Consider the following 18,729-nt stretch of genomic DNA (forward strand, 5'->3'; position numbering starts at 1 on the left):
TTTCCCTAAGTCATAGCCTTGCTTCTGCTTCTATTCTCAAAGCTCAGTCCTGAAGGCCAGCTCATGCACAGGGAGAGAAAACAGCACCCAACCAAGTACCACAAATGACAGGATACTTCCAAACCAGCATGTGTGCTATTCTGTAGACTGATATAGAGCCTCTTCCTCCTTCTCCTTCACCCTGTTACCCTCTCATCCCATTCCCTCTCTCTCTTTCTCTTGCCTTCCCCTTTTATCTTCGGCCTTCTTCTGTCTCTCTCTTTCTCTCCACCCACCCCAAATACTTGTGCAGGTCAGTTTACATTTCACATTTTAAAATCTCAGTTTTTCTACCTTTTATTTTGGGAAAATAAAACTTAAATCCGTTTTCTTATTTCTTCGCAATTATAGAAGAAATAATTAGTGGTTATAGATTATCTTGATAAACTTTTAACCACAAGTGATTTGAACAACCATTAACCACAGAAGCATTATTAATATTGCTCAAAGTATTGTCTGTTGTTCTTTTCTTCGTGGCTATCATAATGACTTTAAAATTCTTTTTCTGGACAGGAAGAATAGTCTGTTAGCTACACAGAATAGCACAGGGGCAGGATATCACCCTGCTAAGGAGCATGGAATATGAAATCGGATTGCTTGGATTCTTCCTGAATCTGCCCCTCTATCTTAAGTTACTTATTCACCTCCTGCTTCCATTTTCTTACCTGTAAAAAGTGATAATAGCTACTACATCAGAAGATTATTGAGAGAATTCAAGGATGGAATCCATGTAAATCATTTAGAATTGCATTGTTCAGTATGGAAGCCACTAGCCATTAGCTGCTATTGAACACTTGAAACGTGGCTAGTCCAAACTGTGGTGTGCTGTAAGTGTAAATTACCCATGAGATTTAGAAGATTTAGTAGGACAAAATGTATGTAACGCACCTCATTAGTAGTTTTTCATTGATTATATGTTGGAAAGATAGTGTTTTGGACAGATTGTGTTAAAACATGGTCTTAAAATTAATTTTACTTGTTGGTATGGAGTGAATGTTTGTATCCCCTCAAAGTCATATGCTGACTTCCCATCTCCACTGTGACCATATTTGGAAGTGGCACCTTTGGGAGGTATTTAGGATTAGATGACATCACGAGGGTGGAGCTCTGGATTAGTGCCTTTATAAGAAGAGGAAGAGACCAGAGCCCTCTCTCTCTCCGTCATGTGAGGATGCAGCCAGCAGACTGCCATCTGCAAACCAAGAAGAGGATTCTCAACAGATGCTGAATCTGCTGGAAGCTTAATCTTGGACTTCCAGACTCCAGAATTGTGAGAAATAAATGTCTATTGTTTAAGCCACCCAGTCTGGGATATTTTCTTACAGTAGTCTGAACTAAGGGACTATTTCTTAAAAAATAAAAAAAAATGTGGTGGTCCCTGAATGGTTCAGCTGGTTGAGAATCCAACTCTTGATTTCAGCTCAGGTCATGGTCCCATGGTTGTGGGATTAAGCCCCATGTTGGTCTCTAGACTGAATGTGGAGTCTCTTAAGACTCTCTCTCTCTCTCAAATTTATATATATATATCTATATATACATATATACGTATATATATATACGTATATATAAATATATAGATATATATATATGGGTACCAGTAAATTTTACTTTCCTTATGTGGCCCACATTTGTGGTTTGCATTATATTTCTTTTGGACAGCGCCAATCTCTCATATAATAAACACTCAAGCATGTTCAGCTATTATTCTAGGGCACTTCTCATTTTCATGTAAGCAAAAATACTTGTTTTACATACCTCTTTATGGCCCAGGGTCACTCTGCCCACATTAAAAAAAAAAAAAAAAAAGTATCACGTTATCATCAACTATGGTGGAGGTAAGAGTGTTATTTGGTTTGGGGGGAAGAATTATTGTGAATTTTGCTCAGTGATAGGAATGCTTTTGGTGTGATCAAATCAAGGTTTTTCTCCAACAGTGGACTGAGTAATGATTGCAGACTAATTACAGCATGCATATTGCACTTTGCTTTGCAGTAACAGCTTTCTACCAGCTGTTTCCTTTAGCAGTTGTTCATTTCAAGTAGGTACCAATGTTGCTGGAAGTGTGGGATGCCAGAAAGCAATTTCAATTCTTAGCTTCAAATTGAAATCTGTATTTTTTTTTTTTTTTTTTGCATTTTTTTTTCCTTAAGGGCCCTTCAAACTCTACATAGCTCTAAGGCTAATTTCTTAGCACCTTTTCTGGTCCCTTTTTCAGAAAAAAAATCTTTTGAAGATTATATACAGAATGATACAAAATCTCAAGTTTAATTAAGCTTTAGCAAAAATATCCTTTAACTATTACATTTGTTTCTTGCTTTATTCCTTCATAGCCTGCAACTCTTCTGAAGTATACTTTCAAGTAGAGATTCAATAGAGCCATTTGGAGTAGTTGTTACTGTGGATTAAATAACTATTCCCATCTGGCTCCTGAAATATATAATCTGTATTCCTCTCTGGATAATAAATACAGTAAGTAACTACTTAACCATCCCTTAGACCATCGCTTTTGTCTGTCCTGGTGGGTTTTAATTATCTATCAATAAGGATGTTTCATTAACTCTTTCCTTGCACAGAAACATGTCCTGTAGGCTTATTTTTACTGAGAAAGACATTTGCCTGGTTCCTCTGACCCTAGCAAGGCTTCAGATGTGTAATGGTGACTGGTGATTACAATGGCTGACATTTATTGAGCACTTACTATGTAATAGGCACAAACGCATAGGGCCAGTGCTAAATGATTTGTAAACATCAGTTTATGCAGATCTTTTCAAAAACCCTTTAAGGAGCATTATTATCCCATTTATCATCTAGGAAACAGATTCCAAGTCCCACGACCTGCAAGTGGCTAACATGACATTCAAATCTAGATTTGTGTGACCCCATGTCTGGCCTGTCATCCTCACTTCAGAGTTAGGGGCTGCAAATGGAGTGAGCACCTCGGGAACTGTGCTGAGCGATACTCTGGGGTGTGGGGATAATGTGTTAGAGTTTTTACACATATATATGCTTTCTTATTTTTTTGAAATTTTTATATTTATGTCTTACACTGTATAAGATAGAAAAGTACATCAGTGCATGTAGAAAATATCTGCACAAGGTATTATAGATTTGGGGAATGCACGCTCATTTTTTTTCTGATAGGTCTTTACTATCAGATCATCCACACAAAAATTATAAAACATGAGATGCATGATAGCAACACCTATGATCCAACATCCAAAACTTTTTTAACTGACAGAAGAGTCTTCCATAAGAGGATTATTTGCCCTTATCTTCACTATTAACTCAAGCGAAGCTCCACATTGGGGAGTTACTTTCCCTTGGGGGTAAGATAATTTGTCTCCCCTCATGCCTAAGTGAATAGATGCGTTAGCCATTTGACCACTGCTACCTGTTCCTACCACCTAGTCTCAGCTCACCTTGGGTCTCTGCTTGCTCTACAGCGGACATCTACTTCCTGGAACTCCGAGATAAATAATTACCCATGATACAATGTTGCTAAGCCATGCTGCCTCCAACTAAGGGAAAGAAGACTGTGGCTTTTTTTTTTTTTTTTTTTTTTTTTGCCTTGGGCTCTATCCATGCAGCAAACACAAAGTTGCTTTCTATTCAATACCTTTATTAAAGATTGCTGGCTGAGGAGAACAGTAACTAGAGGGAATTATAATGTAGAAAATTCTAAATATGGATTTAGAAATATGGATTCTAAATATGACTATCTCCAGAAACGAAAAGAAAAGGAAAAGCTTGGCCTCCTTGTCTTAAGAATCTCATCATTTTCTTCTTCCTCTTCCTCCTTCTCCTCCTCTTCTTCTCCAGAGATGGAGTGGGAGAGAGGTATATCTTGAATCCTTCAGAGTGCAATCTTCCTCTCCCCTTCAGGAAAACCTTGACTCTTCAGCGGTCACTGGCATGGTCTCACATCTTCCCTCATCAGATTAATGATATATATACAATAATTCATAGTAGCAAAGTCCCCACATTTGAGTCACTCGGCCTAGAGTAAGGACTTGAACCGTTCAGTTCAGGGTGAGATTCACATTATAGCTGCATTTCCTTAAACAGTTTTCCATGAGCAGGAAGCAAAGATCTGTGCCTGAGCTTCTTCTGTCTCATTTTGGTCTCCTGTAGAGAACTCTTGGATGGAGCATACACACTCCTCCCAAGGACAAACGGCAATTCTTCAAGATGGTAGGACCTAAAACCTATAAGGAAGAGAAAGCAATATTTGAAAACCATATGCCTGCAAGGATTGTCCTTGCTACAATGTGATTGTATTTTGCTAAACCATTGCAATTCTCACTTTCTCACCCCTCACCCAGCTCTGTACCACCTCTGCTCTGTCAATTTCAATTTGATCAAATTCAACAACCATTGTTTTTGAGTCAGATAATGAGATACTGAGTGCATATGTCAATAAAATAGTGCTTGTCCTCAAGCACCTTATAAATCAGAACAGGGAGATAGACATACATAATTGTTAAACACAATGTGGTAAGTTGTATATTTAGGTGTAAAAGGCTTTAAAAATATTGAAAAACGAGCAATTTTTTTTTAACTGGGTAGGAGGAAATGATTTATGGAGGAGAGAATAGTAATGCCAGGCTTTAAAGAACACAAGAGGTTTCACTGGGCAGGGGAAGTATGGCAGAGAATGCAAATCAAAGGAAAACTTGTTTCTTGCTCACATGTCCTACACCTAGGAAATCCCATTTTCTTTATGAGGCACAATGACACCATCATGTGACTATAATGAAAGGTCTAAAGGTGGGAGACAAACTGTACCCTTCCTAGTCTCTAACATATTTAATAACGCACAGAAAAGAAATACCCCTACAAAATAAGGGGGAGATCCCATTTTCTATTCACTTGTCCAAAATTGACCTATTTCAAATATCACTTCCAAACTGGGGCTTTTTTCTTATCATATTGGTTGATAACAGTGACTGTACCATTCATCTGGAAGTTTTCCTATTCTACCTAGCTTTACAGAGATTATTTTTGACTATATATCCACCATTTCCCCCAAAGCAGAGATTATATATAGATTTACATCCTCATATACATATTGGCCAACAGTCCTCTCTAACCCACAGGGTCTGTGCAGGGATTTGCATATGGTAGACATTCAACATGGTTTATTGACCATAGTAAAGCCCAAGTGTCAGTTCGTGTAGAGAGCCACATCCAGAGTTGGAGAACTCTGACATTGGTATTGTATTTGGAAGAAAACACAAAATAAAAATGTAAGAGAGTAGCATACAAACAAAAATATTCCCAATGAATTTGGTCTGGGGTTGAGGGGACAGGGACAGGACACACTTTCATAACAGGGACTGAGGACTTCAAAATAGGACCAGAAGATGAAGACAGAGCAGGTGTTAGAACATCTAGTAGATTGTTACTACAGGAAGCCAATCAGGGGCCGAATTGGGAACTCCTAGAATTTACTACAACTGTGGACCAAAAAAGAAGTCTAAGCATGATTTTAATGTTCACGTCAGGAGAACTAAGGTATCCAAACCTCTTTTCAGGATTCTCATCTGGAAACGACGCAAGTCAATCAAGGTGTTGCCCCAAAATCACCTGCTGGGTAAACAGATGGTAAGCCTGGGTGCGGGAGCAGGTACATCTGACCTTGATATCAGGCATGGGGTAGAGGACAGATACTATAGAAACACACACCTGGAGGTAAGGGCTTGGTAACCTAAAAAATGAGCAAAACCATCAAGACCAGAGGGGCTGAGGGACAGGTAAGAGTGTCTATATAAAGAGAGGACCTAGGGCTGGTGGGCTGATCAAGCAGGTGGGAGGCAGAACCAGGAGAGATTCCAGACCATGGTAAGGAGTGAGCTCTTTATAGGCCACATGTGACTGGCCCTGTGGGTGTCCAGTGAGACATGAAAGCTGCTGAGCTTGTCTGGAGGAAGTGGCAAGACTCAGACACTAATACCGTAGAATTGAATGTTCACATCATTGTAACTGTTTTCAGAGACTTACCCTGTTTAGGGCCGACATGTTTCCTTAAAGTCTCCTGTTTAGGGCCAACACGTTTCCTTAAAGAGAACATGTGGAGTCCATTACAGTTCTGAGCTGGTGAAAGTTATCAAGAATCACAGGATTTTAGAAGTGAAAAGACTTAACTTTAGGGCAGCGGTCCTCGAACTTGAGCATATATCAGAATCATCTGGAGAACTGGAAAAATACAGATTACTGGGCTCCACCCCCAGAGTTTCTAAATCAGTAGGTCTGGAGTAGGACCTGAGAATTTGCATTTCTAATATGTTCCCAGGTGATGCTGATGCTGCTGGCACAGGGAACATACTTTGAGAACTGCTACTTAAATGTATGGTTTTCAACCTATATGTACATTAGAATCACCTGGGAAGCTTAAATAACAATCCCCATGCCCACACTGCCATCCAGACAAGTTAAATCTAAATTACTAGGGGCTGGAACCCCGGCATCAGAACTTTCTAAAGCTTCCCCAGATGATTCTGATACAGCCATGTTTGAGAACAAGTAGTTTAAAAGCTTTCTTAGTCCTTGTCTTAGTGGGAAATGATCATCGTGTCTGCTATGGGAATGTGGAATATCGAGGTGCGTGCCACTTACTGCTGTCTCTTAGCTATATTCTCTTTTTATAGTTGGGAAACTGATAGGATTTTACAATCAGAATCTCTTTACCACAGGCGATAGACTTAAGGTCACTAATGGTCTGGGGTAGCTGAACACACTGAAGTTAAGAGTTGTCCTGAGGTTGGCTGAGAAGTGTTTAGGCCAGGATATTGACAGTATGGAATGGCTAATACTATGCTTCTTTCAAGGGTAAAAGATGAAGTGGAACAAACTTATTTGTGTGTTAATTCAAACCATAACCAGACACCAGCTTTCATTAATAGTGTGTGACACAACTTTATTTGAGTGTGGGAATTTTGCAAGTGTTTAATTTCCGTGTGTGTAGAAGTGATGTCACAATGGGAGAAGATGTGTTGGCTCATGCAAAAGTAAGTTATAGGGCAACACAAACATTCTACTAAATGAGACTATTTGGACATTGGCTAGTAGTGTGTGTTACATAAAGAAAATATTACAAAGTTTAGTATCTTATGCCACCATGTAAAGTTGTTGATGGAAGATCTCACAAGTTAGATGGAAACAGCTACCAATCACCAATCCTACCCATCATGGCAAGTAGAAGCGAAGAAAAAGCCCATGGCCCCTCACCAGCATTGAAGGGTCATGTAATATGCTCCACTGAGAGCAAAATCACCCAATTTCAGTGGCAGGGAAGTTATTTGCTGCCTGGCTGTTACTCTACAATCACTGTGCTACAAACCAAGAAACAAATATGGTTTAGTGGTGTAGACAGCAGTAAATAGCATGTAAGGAGTGAGAATTGCTTTAATTTCCTCTGTGCTAAAAAGTCAGAAAATATTCTTCAGCCCTTAAGGAGGACAAAGGATTTCAGAGACTAGCTTTGGCTGCTGGTGTTTTTCAATTTGATTTTTTTTTTTTTTTTTTACTGGTGGCAAAAGCCCCCAGAGAGAAGTATTTGTGCAAAGGTAAAACGAAAATTTAATAGAACTTAGGAACAGCATTTCTTTCCTTCTCTGTCCAGTGTTGCACTCACTTCTGTCTACTGAGCTGTTCCTCCCCTCCTGTCCCTTCTTGCTTCCCAAGAGAACCCGCCCTTTTCCAGTCTCTATTCTCCTCCCCTTGGCCACCTGCTAGTAGAGCTGTTTTAGGACCATCTTGTTGGTCTCATTTCTCCTGCTAATGAATTATATAGGTGTGGACATACGGTGAATTCTGGCTAGAGAAATGAGAGATGTGTGCTGGGAAAGATCACTTAATGACTTAAAAGAGATCAGCAGAAAGATGATGCTTTTTTCCCCCTAGATGCCGTCATGGTTCCGGTATCTTGGAGCTTTGAGAGATAGTTTGAGAACAAAGGCAGAATGGAAAGATGAGGATGTTAAAAGGAAGGAAGGCAGGAAGGAAGGAAGGAAGGAAGGAAGGAAGATAGATAGGAAGATTAGATAGATTAGATTAGATAGATAGATAGATAGATAGATAGATGAGGGTGCCGTGCCAGGAATTAACTATGCCTGGAGAGCTTCTTGTTATATGAGATAATAAATGACTTATTATTAAAGTCCGTTGAATCAGGGTTTCCTGTTCCTTGTAGCTGAAGGTGTAACAATTGATTCATATGGTGTTTTGAGGATGTATGTGAGAGTTAAGCCCTCCCTACCTTTTGCCAAGATGGGAAGATGTTATAGAAAAACCAATATATATTGCCATACTGCTTTATTATTCTTTATAGAAATTGCTCTTAATTTAAAAATAACTCCACATTTTACTTTTATTTTTCTTTCCATTTAACTTAATCTTAGCAATTATCTTGACAGATTTAAGGTAAAGTGCTTCATTCATGTAATAAAATTTGATTGACAGTTTTAATGTGTGGGGAAGGTTAAGATATGACTTTAGCATTAATAAGCTTTTAAGCTTTACATAGTACAAGCCAAACACACATTGAGAAAAATGGATGCAAAACCATGGAAGTCTTCCTAAATATTACCGAGAAAAATTATCCAAAAATTAGTTGTACTTGCTGTTAATATTTATTTTTAACTTTTTATATTTATTCTTTAATAAACTTTTTGAGGTGCTATTTATACACAATAAGATACACACATTGTAAGTGCACAGTTTGATAAATTTATATGTTTGTGTAACCACCAACCCAATCAGTCATCCCAGAAAATTCTCTTTTACTCATTTGAGGTCAATACGTCTACCCACCCCCACCCTGCCACTCCATACCAAGCAGCCAATATAATGTATTACTCTAGCTTAGTGTGGCTTCTAGGTTCTAGGACTTCATATAATTGTATCTGGCTTATTTTTCTCAGCATAACATTACTGAGATTCTTCCATGTTGTTGAGTATATCATTAGTTTATTTCTTTTAATTGCTGTCTAGCATTCTATTGGATAGAATATACTACAGTTTACTTATCCATTCACTTGTTGAAGGATATGTGGATTGTTTCCAGTATTTGATTATGGACAAAGCTACTATACACGTGTGTACATGTTTTTGTGGGTATATTTTTTTCTGGGTCATATGATAAACCTTAACAAAAGTTAACTTTGTAAGAAACTGCCAAATTCTTTCCCCAAGTGGTTCTAATAGTTTGAGAGTTTGAGAGTTCTGGCCAACACTTAGTATAGTCAGTCTTTTTACTTTTAGCCATTTAAGTGAGTGTGATGTAATATCTCATTGTGGTTTTGTGTTTCCTGATGTTCAGTGATGTGTATCTTTTCATGTTTTTATATAAAAAGACCATATTTTGGGGGTCTTTGTTCAACTCCTTTGCCTTTTTTTTTCCTTTTTCCTTTTAAAATTAAATTATTGTTCTTACTGAATTGTAGCAATGCTTTATATATATAATTAGATACATATCCTTTTTTCAAATATATGTATTGCAAATATTTTCACCAGTGTGTAGCTTTCTTTTTATCCATATTCTTTTTTTTTTTTTTTTAATTTTTTTTTTCAACGTTTTTTATTTATTTTTGGGACAGAGAGAGACAGAGCATGAATGGGGGAGGGGCAGAGAGAGAGGGAGACACAGAATCGGAAACAGGCTCCAGGCTCCGAGCCATCAGCCCAGAGCCTGACGCGGGGCTCGAACTCACGGACCGCGAGATCGTGACCTGGCTGAAGTCGGACGCTTAACCGACTGCGCCACCCAGGCGCCCCGTTTTATCCATATTCTTAATGATGTGTTTTGAAGACCAGAAGGTTTAAATTTTGATAAAGTCACTTGTCCGTTTTAAAAGGCTGGTGCTTTTTTGTGTGCTAAGAATACAGCTTTGTCTACTACAGAGTCATGAAGATTTTTTTTTCCTAGAAGTGTTCTTCTAGGAGTTTTATAGTTTAGCTTTTATGTTTAGTCTATTATCCATTTCAAATTTAATTTTGTGTATGCAGTGATGTAAGAGTTAGTGTTCATTTTTAAAAATATAAATGTCCAGTTGTATTATCATCATTTGTTGAAAAGATAATTTTTTACACGTTGAATTAATTTGGCACCTTTGTCAAAAATCAGCTGAATGTGTGGTTCTATTTCTGAGCTCTCTATTCTGTTCCATTAATCTATTAGCTTATACTTCCGCCATTACCACTCTTTCTTGATTATTTATAATAAATCTTGAAATCAGGTAGCACAGTTCTTCCAACTTCGTTTTTCTTTTTCAAAATTATTTTGGCTATTTTAGGTTCAGTGTGGTTCCATTTAAGTCTTAGGATCATCTTACCAATTAAAAAAAATGCTTGCTATTTTTGTGTGGAAATAAATCAGTGTGGGGAGAGTTAATATCTTGACAATATTAAGTCTTCTAATCCATGAGTATGGTATATTTCTTCATTTATTTAAACTTAAAAAAAAGTTCTCTCATCAATATGTTTGTATTTTGCAGAGTATAGATTTACACATAACTTTCATATTTGATACTATTATAAAAATATTTTCCCATTGTTTTTTGCTTATATATACAATTGATTTTTATGTACTGAATGTGTATCCTACCACTTTGCTAAATTTGTATTTTAATATGAAAATTTTAAAACAGAAAAAAGAGTTGAAATAAAATAGCATTAAATGCTTATGCCTACCCTCTGGATGCTATAATTAATATTTTGCTTTGTTATCTTTATCATATTTATATCTATCTGTTTTCCTATCTTATTTCTTTTTTTGATGTATTTCTTACTGAGTTGCAGACATCGGAGTTTACTTCACCCCAACACTTCAGCCCGTGTACCATTAACTGGAATTCAATTACTGTTTATATTTTCTTTGTTTTAAATAAAATCTTCCTATAGTGAAGTGTACAAATCTTGTTTACTATCTGATACCTTTTGACAAGTGCATAATACCTGTGTTATCATATATTCCTTCCAAGTCAGTCTCTGCTCCCACCTCCCCAGAAGCAACTATTGTTCTGATTTTTACAAAATGGTAGATTAGTTTAACCCATCTTAGAACTTTATACAAAAATAATTATGCAGTGTGTACTATTTGGGGGAAGATTTCTTTCAATCAGCATGATTTCTTTCTTTCTTTTTTTTTTTTGGTTTCATTTATGTTGTTGCATGCATATGTACTTCTTAAATTGCTGGTAGTATTTCACTGTAGGGTATATCACTTAATTTATTTAGGCTGTTTCAAGATTATCTCACCAGTATTTTCCATTTTTCAGTGTAGTTTTGTGCATATTTTGTTGACTTCTAAGTGTTTTATGTTTTTGATGTCATTATATACGGTGTTCTTTTGACAATTTTACTTTCAAACTGGTGGTAGCTAGCATCAGTTGATGTTAGATGTACAAAATAATTTATTTTTGTACACGGACCTTATATTCATTTACTAGTTCTGGTAGGTTGTTTTGTTTTTGTTTTTGTAGATTCTTTGGGATTTTTCTGCATGGACATCATGTCATTTACAAATATTTTCACTGGGTATAAAATTGTCACTTTTTATCTTAAGTACTTTCAAGATGTCATTCCTATATCTTTTGTCCTCTTTTGTTTTTGATGAAGAGTTCTCGCCATTCTTATATTTGTTCCCCTATATCTGTTTTATCCGCTGGGTCTTTTTTTCCTTCTGGATTCTTTCAAAATATTCTCTTTATTTTTGATATTCAGAAATGTCTATGATGTGCCCATATGTGGTTCTATTACACACATCCTGCTTGCAGTTCATTGACCTTGGATCTGCATTTTGATGTTGTTTATCAATTTTGAGAGAATTTTAGCCATAATTTCTTTAAACATATTTCTACCTTATTTTCATTCTCTTCTCCTTCTGGGACCACTGCTAGATATGTTAGGCTGTCTGATACTATCCTGCTGGTCCCACAGACTGCTCATTTTTCTTCAAACTTTTAACTCTCTTTCAGATCAGATAATTTCTATCACTCCGTCTTCTAGCTCACATAGTCTTTTAGCACCTCCAGTCCATTGTTTGGCCCATCCAATGAATTTTTCTTTTTCCATGTTGTATTTTTCAGATTTAGAATTTCCCTTTGCTTCTTCCTTTAATAGAATGATTTACAGAGACATGCTCAGATCTTAAGCATATCATAAATCAGTTTTCATGAATTCATATTAAAGATTCAGAATATTTTCATCATCTCAGAGAGTTCCCCTGTGTCTTAGTGGTATCCCTTCCCAAGATAGTATTCATAAATTATCCTAGGTTATTCTAGGATATAAATGGATATCCATATAAATGGTATCCATATAAATGGATAATGCAACATGGATATTTTGTGTATCTAGATTCTTTTACTTAACTTAATAGTTTCCAGATACATCCATGTTATTGCATGTATCATTATTTCATTTCTTTTTGTTGCTGAATAGTTGTCAATTATAGGAATATATCACAGTTTCTTGACCTATTCTGTTGTGGACATATGTTTTAAGTTCTTTTGGATGAATACCTAGAAGCTGACTTCCTGGGCTATATAGATGCACGTTTAATATTTTTATTAAATATTTTATTTTCAGGTAGTTGTAGATTCACATTTAGTTTGAAGAGCTAATACAGAGAAATTTCATGTACATTTTATCCAGTTTCCTCCAATGGTAACATCTTGCAAAATGATAGAAAAACTTCACAAATAGGATATGGACATTAATGTAGTTGTCAAGATATACAACGGTTCATCACCATAGGGGCCCCTCATGTTTCTCTTTAATAACCATCTTTATTCTCTCTCTGCTCCTGTCCTTAACTTCTGGCAACCATCAATCTGTTCTCTATTTTTATAATTTTGTCATTTTAAGATTGTTACGTAAACTGAATCATACAGAATATAACTTTTTGGGATTGGCTTTTTTCATTCAGCATAATTCCCTGGAAACTCATAGAATTTGTTGCTTGTATTAATAATTGGTTCATTTTTAATTGAAGAATAATCTCCTACATGTTTAACTTTTTAAATGTTTATTTCTTTATTTTTGAGAGATACAGAGAGTGAGAGTGTACAAGTGGGGGGAGAGGGCAGAGAGAGAGAAAGAATCTCAAGCAGATTCCACACTGATAGTGCAGAGCCCAATGTGGGACTTGAAGCCATGACCATAAGATCATGACCTGAGCTGAAACTAAGCATGGGATGCTTAACTGACTGAACCACCCAGGTGCCCCCCTATATGTTTCATTGTTAAAAAACTATCCAATAGTTTCCCAAAATGGTTGTGCCATTTTACACTCTCACCACCCATTTGATTCTTATTTTTAGTTTCTATTTTTCCAGTAAGATTCCTTATCTGGTCACTCATTATGATCATATTTCTCATTAATTATTTGAACATTTTTTTTCTTAGTTCTTTGAATGCATTTGTAGTAATTACTTGAATACATTTATCTGCTAAGCCGAACATCCAAGCCATGTTAGGTTTGATTTCCATTGACTTTAGTTTCTTAACTATGGATCACTTTTCCTATCTCTTCATATCCAATAATTTTAATTATATTGTAAATGATACAGGATTTTTTTTCTTCCTTGGAAGGATGATGATCTTTGTCCTTCTATTGTATAAGATTGATTATCCTCTATTGTATAAACTTGGTTTTATACTCTGGTAGGGTTGATCTTTGGAAAGCCCAATATGTTTCCTAAGTCCCTCTTCACTGATGGGACTTTCTCTCCTCTGTAGATCCTATTAGGACTTGGTTTTATCCTATTGCGGGGAGATCTAAAGTGGGACTTACTCTAGGTCATAGTCCTTATTTTTGTGGTGGAGCTTTTGTGAAGTTTCAGCTGGATGCCGACAAATACTACATGATGTTAAAAATCATGTTAAAAATCCTCTCTAACTGGGCAGGATATTCAACTCTCCCAGCACTACTCAACTTTTAGTGTGCCTGCTTCTCTCTTAACCCTGCAGCAGCTGCCCTCTGCTAAGCCTCAAGTAGTTTCACCCTTTGCTCTTGGCCAAGGACTTTTAGGGAAACCCCGCACAGACTTCTGGAACTCACCCTGGGTCCATTTCTCTTCTCTCTGGTGCCCCACCTTGCACATTCTAGCCACTCCAGCGGATTCAAACCCAGATATCTGCCTCCTCATGTCAGTAGGACACCATGCATATTTATGCATTTATATTCCAGCCCTAAGTACCATGAAAAGAAAGTTTTCCCTCAGAAGAGGAGTCCATTGAATGTGGAGCTCCCCTTGTGAGTTACTACTCAGTTCTCAAGGATCACAATCTTGCATTATGTATTTCCCTATGTTTTGAATATTTGTCCAGTTTTACAGTGGTTTAATGTAGGAGGGATAGGTTCGTACCAGCAACTCAGTCATACCTGAAAGTTAAAACCCACAGTTTACATTTTTAACCTCTTGTTTCATATTTTAGACAGTCTGTTTGATTTACATGAAACTTATCTACTTTTTTTGGCAGAGTATAAATTGCATGCTAAAAGATAGCCCTTAGCATGCAATTTTGAGTTGTAGACTTTTAGAATTTTAGAGTTAAAGGAGCCTTAGAAACCACCGATTCTAACTTTCTTCTGTAATGAATGAGGAAACAGGTCCAGAGAGATTAGGTGATTTACTCAAGGTTGCACAGGTTGTTAGTGATTTAAAGCACCTGCTTGTGGAGGCAATAAATATCATAAAACTGCATCATGGTAATGAGTGGAAGCTGCCTTATCTTTGCACTATATATGAAAAATAAAAGGATTCCAGCAGTAAGCATTTTCAGAGTATAAAGATTGCAAAAGGAACGCTTAGCCTGGCTAAACTACTTTCAAGTTTTTAAAATCCCTTTAGTCACACTCTTTTGCATAAAGCATCAAATGTGCTAATTAGAAAAGATTCAGATCTACTAATCAAAAGATATTTACTTGGCAAAATTATAAGTAATAAAATAAAGGTGCTCAAATAATTCTGTTTTTGCCTACCCTCTTCCCCCCTGATAGGGAGAATATACTGTTATTTTGACACCTTCTTCTGAGTTTGACGTATAAAGTAATCAACACCATTGTATAAATTAGTATTTTAATTTTATTCATCAGTGTTTAAATAAGTATAGTAAGGAAGTAATACAAAGTTTACTTTCTAAACTAGTATATATGTCTAAAACTTAGGTTTCTGATTCTTACTTTATTGCTTGTTTTTTTTATGTTTATTTTTGAGAGAGACAGAGAGACAGAGAGACAGAACATGAGCAGTGGAGGGGCAGGGAGAGAAAGGGAGACACAGAATCTGGAGCAGGCTCCAGGCTCTGAGCTGTCAGCACAGAGCCCAACATGGGGCTCAAACTCACAGACCGCGAGATCATGACCTGAGTCAAAGTTGGATGCTTAACCAACTGAGCCATCCAGGCATCCCTCTTGCTTGTTTTATTAAACTGCCTTATAGTAGATCATGTATCAATATGCCCTATTTTTAAAAATGCTTTTATCAGAGTAGTATGTACTATGCCATGTAAGTGCCCCATAGTGTAATGCAAAAATAAAAGAATATGAATTTGAACACATTCTTATAAGGTCACCCACACACCAACTGTTAACATAATGTTTAAAATCTTGAGAAGTTAAGAACTGTAAGTCTGGAACATTTAAAAAATACCCACTGTGCACTAGAGATAGTGGGATTAGTATTCAATAAAAACAACCTATTTACCCTGCTTCTGTCATCTGTAGTATTTATGATAAATAACAATGACCTTCCAGTCCTTGATGCTACCTTGATAAAGCAAACCAGAGGTTCTCTCTACACTTTCTATGGAAGCTGTAAAAGTTGCCATCAATATATCCACTTTCCCAGTTCTTTCCTCTTACACTCTCTAGAATTTTATAGGCTTTATGTCTTTTTGTCTCAGAGGACAGGTTTTGCAAAATTCAAAGGAAGATCAAATTCCTTGATTGTCCCAAGGACTGAAACTTTAGCTTTAGTAAATTTGGCTAAAGAACCAGATAATGTACTATTTATCAAATTCTTCACTTAAGTCAAAACTGTTTTGTAAAGTTGCATATCCAGAAAACCAAGTTCTCTTTCTTATTGCCTAAGTAGAACTATATTGTTGCAAGACACTGCTTATAAAATGGATTTATACTGTTACTTTGTGTATTACTACATAATATATGTATTGTCACAACGTTAAAAAAAAATACCCAGTGTGTTCAGAGAACTAAATGTTCTTTTAGAAATAAAGAATTTAGGAAAAGAGAGAAAACATGGTAAAAATCACCATTTAACAAGCTTAGCGAAAAATAAATACTATTCAATGGCAATAGAACATTATAAAGCTAGGAATTAGGATACGTTAGACCCTTGTTGAAGAAGACAACTTTACTGAAGGACGTTAAAAAAGAAGAAAAAGAACAAATAATCATAGATGGGAAGGTTCAGTATTATAACAATGCCACTTCCCCCACATCGGTTTTTAGGTTTAATACAGTTCAACATAAATTCAAAATGGATTTTTTAAAAGTTTGTTTGTTTGTTTATTTAGAGCATCAGCAGGGGAGAGGCTGAAAAAGAGGGAGAGAGAGAGAATCCCAAGCAGGCTCTGAGCTGTCGGTGCAGAGCCCATTGTGGGGCTTGATCTCACGAACTGTGGGATCATGACCTGAGCCAACACCAGCAGTTGGACAGTCTGACTTAACCGACAGTCATCCAGGCACCCCCAAAATGGAGTTTTTGGAAGTTTAATGTTCAGAATTAAAATCAAGTGACATTGTCAATTTTTTTTAAATGACAAATTTTGAAGAAAAAATTTTGTATTATATTTGATAATCAATGAAAGCTTTTAAATTCTGAACACTCTTTACAAATATTAAAGGAAAAAGATGAATAATTCAATAGCAATGACAAAACATGTACAGACAATTTACAAATTGACTAATATATTTAAAAACCTTCTGTCTCATAATCCATGGTATGCAAATTAAATAACAATTAAAACTTTCAAATACTAATTTGGTAAAGGTGAAAACAAAAAACTTAATGTTGGCAAAGGTTTGGGGAAAGGAGTGCTTTTATCCTCTCTGCTGGGAGTGTAATTCAATTTGACAGAATGACAACAAACCAGCTTATTCCCTTTAACGAGGTAACTTAACTTTGGGAATTTATATTAAGGAAATAATCAAAGATATTCTGAAAGATGTCAATACAAGTGGGTTCACAACAGACTTATTTATGATAATGAAACTGAGAATTTTTAAGTTAAGTTGTCATATATTCATGTGTGTGATATATTTATACAATGGGATGCTAGATAGTCTTTAAAGTTATTTGGAAATATTTAATGGGATTAGAAAATGCTACTTATAAGGTTGTTTATTCAGTATTATTCATTTTATTTAAAAATATAAAAGCTAATATGCATACGCTTCAAAGACATGCATCAAAATGTTAACTGTAACTATCTCTAAGGGGCGTGTTTATGGATTTCTTTCTGCAAATTTTCTTCAAAGACATACATTAACTTGTCAATCATTAATTTTTATGTGGAAAGAGGAGTGGACGAATAAAATATGTGTCTATAATATAAATAATGAGATCATGAAAAAAAATATGCCTAACAGTAGAGAGAGACGTTCTTAGAGGGTTCCAGTGTGGGCAGAATCAACTGGGGAGTGATTTTGTTCTCTGAGGGACATTTGTCATTGCCTAGAGACATTTTTGGTTGGGGAAGATTGGGGGTGCTATTGGCATCTAGCAGGTACAGGTCAGGGATGCTACTGAACACCCTACAATATCCAAGACCAAGACTTATACAAACCCAAGAGTTCAATGATGTCAAGATTGAGAAACCTGAATATAGGGGAAAGTTGGGATTCCAAGATCTGCATCTCTCTTGAATCCATTGACAGTTTCCTGACCTTGGCAAGATCACTTAAGTCTTGTGTCTCAGTTCTCTCATCCGTAAAATGGAGTCAACAATTTCTTTAAAGGGTTTAGATGACTGAAAAGGAGCTTGTGAGACCGAGTGGTGATAAAAGATGTAGGAAGTAATTCCTATTTGAGAGGACGGAGTAATTACCAGCATTGTCTATTTCTCTCTGCTTTGAAGCACACTTACAAGGATTTAAGAGTTGCAAAGAGGTTTGGAAGAGTGTGTGAATTTGACTGATTCAACTGTATCTCCTTGTCGTATGCTTTAAACACATGAAAGAAAGATTTCCTGCAGTCCATTACAAGGGTCAATAAAAACCCATAAAACATTTCAACCAAACTGCTGCATTCTTTCCAATGTCAACTTGGAGTATTTTGAAATTATAGAAAGAGAATTTCTTTTCCACTTGAATACACGGATCTCAGTTTTCTTGCCCTTTTCATTTTAAACATTATAAGCTTTCTTTGAAACTAAAAGCATTTATCACTTTTTAATAGGAAGTTGCTACATTTAAAAAAAAAAACCAGACTTTTAATTTATTTAGATAGAATTTTAGCTTATGGTGCTTTATGCATTCACAAATTCCACATAATAAATTCCTTATTCTTCGTTTAATAAATGGGGTGATAATATTTACATGGCAGTCACTAGGATTAAATCTAAATAGTATGTGTAGGGCAGTGCCTGACACAGAGTTAGTCCTTAATGGTTTCCTGTTGCCTTTACAAGAGATTCTGAAAGATCCTTAATACAGTGCTTAAT

This window comes from Panthera leo, chromosome D3 (genome assembly GCF_018350215.1).
Source record: "Panthera leo isolate Ple1 chromosome D3, P.leo_Ple1_pat1.1, whole genome shotgun sequence".
Taxonomy (NCBI): domain Eukaryota; kingdom Metazoa; phylum Chordata; class Mammalia; order Carnivora; family Felidae; genus Panthera; species Panthera leo.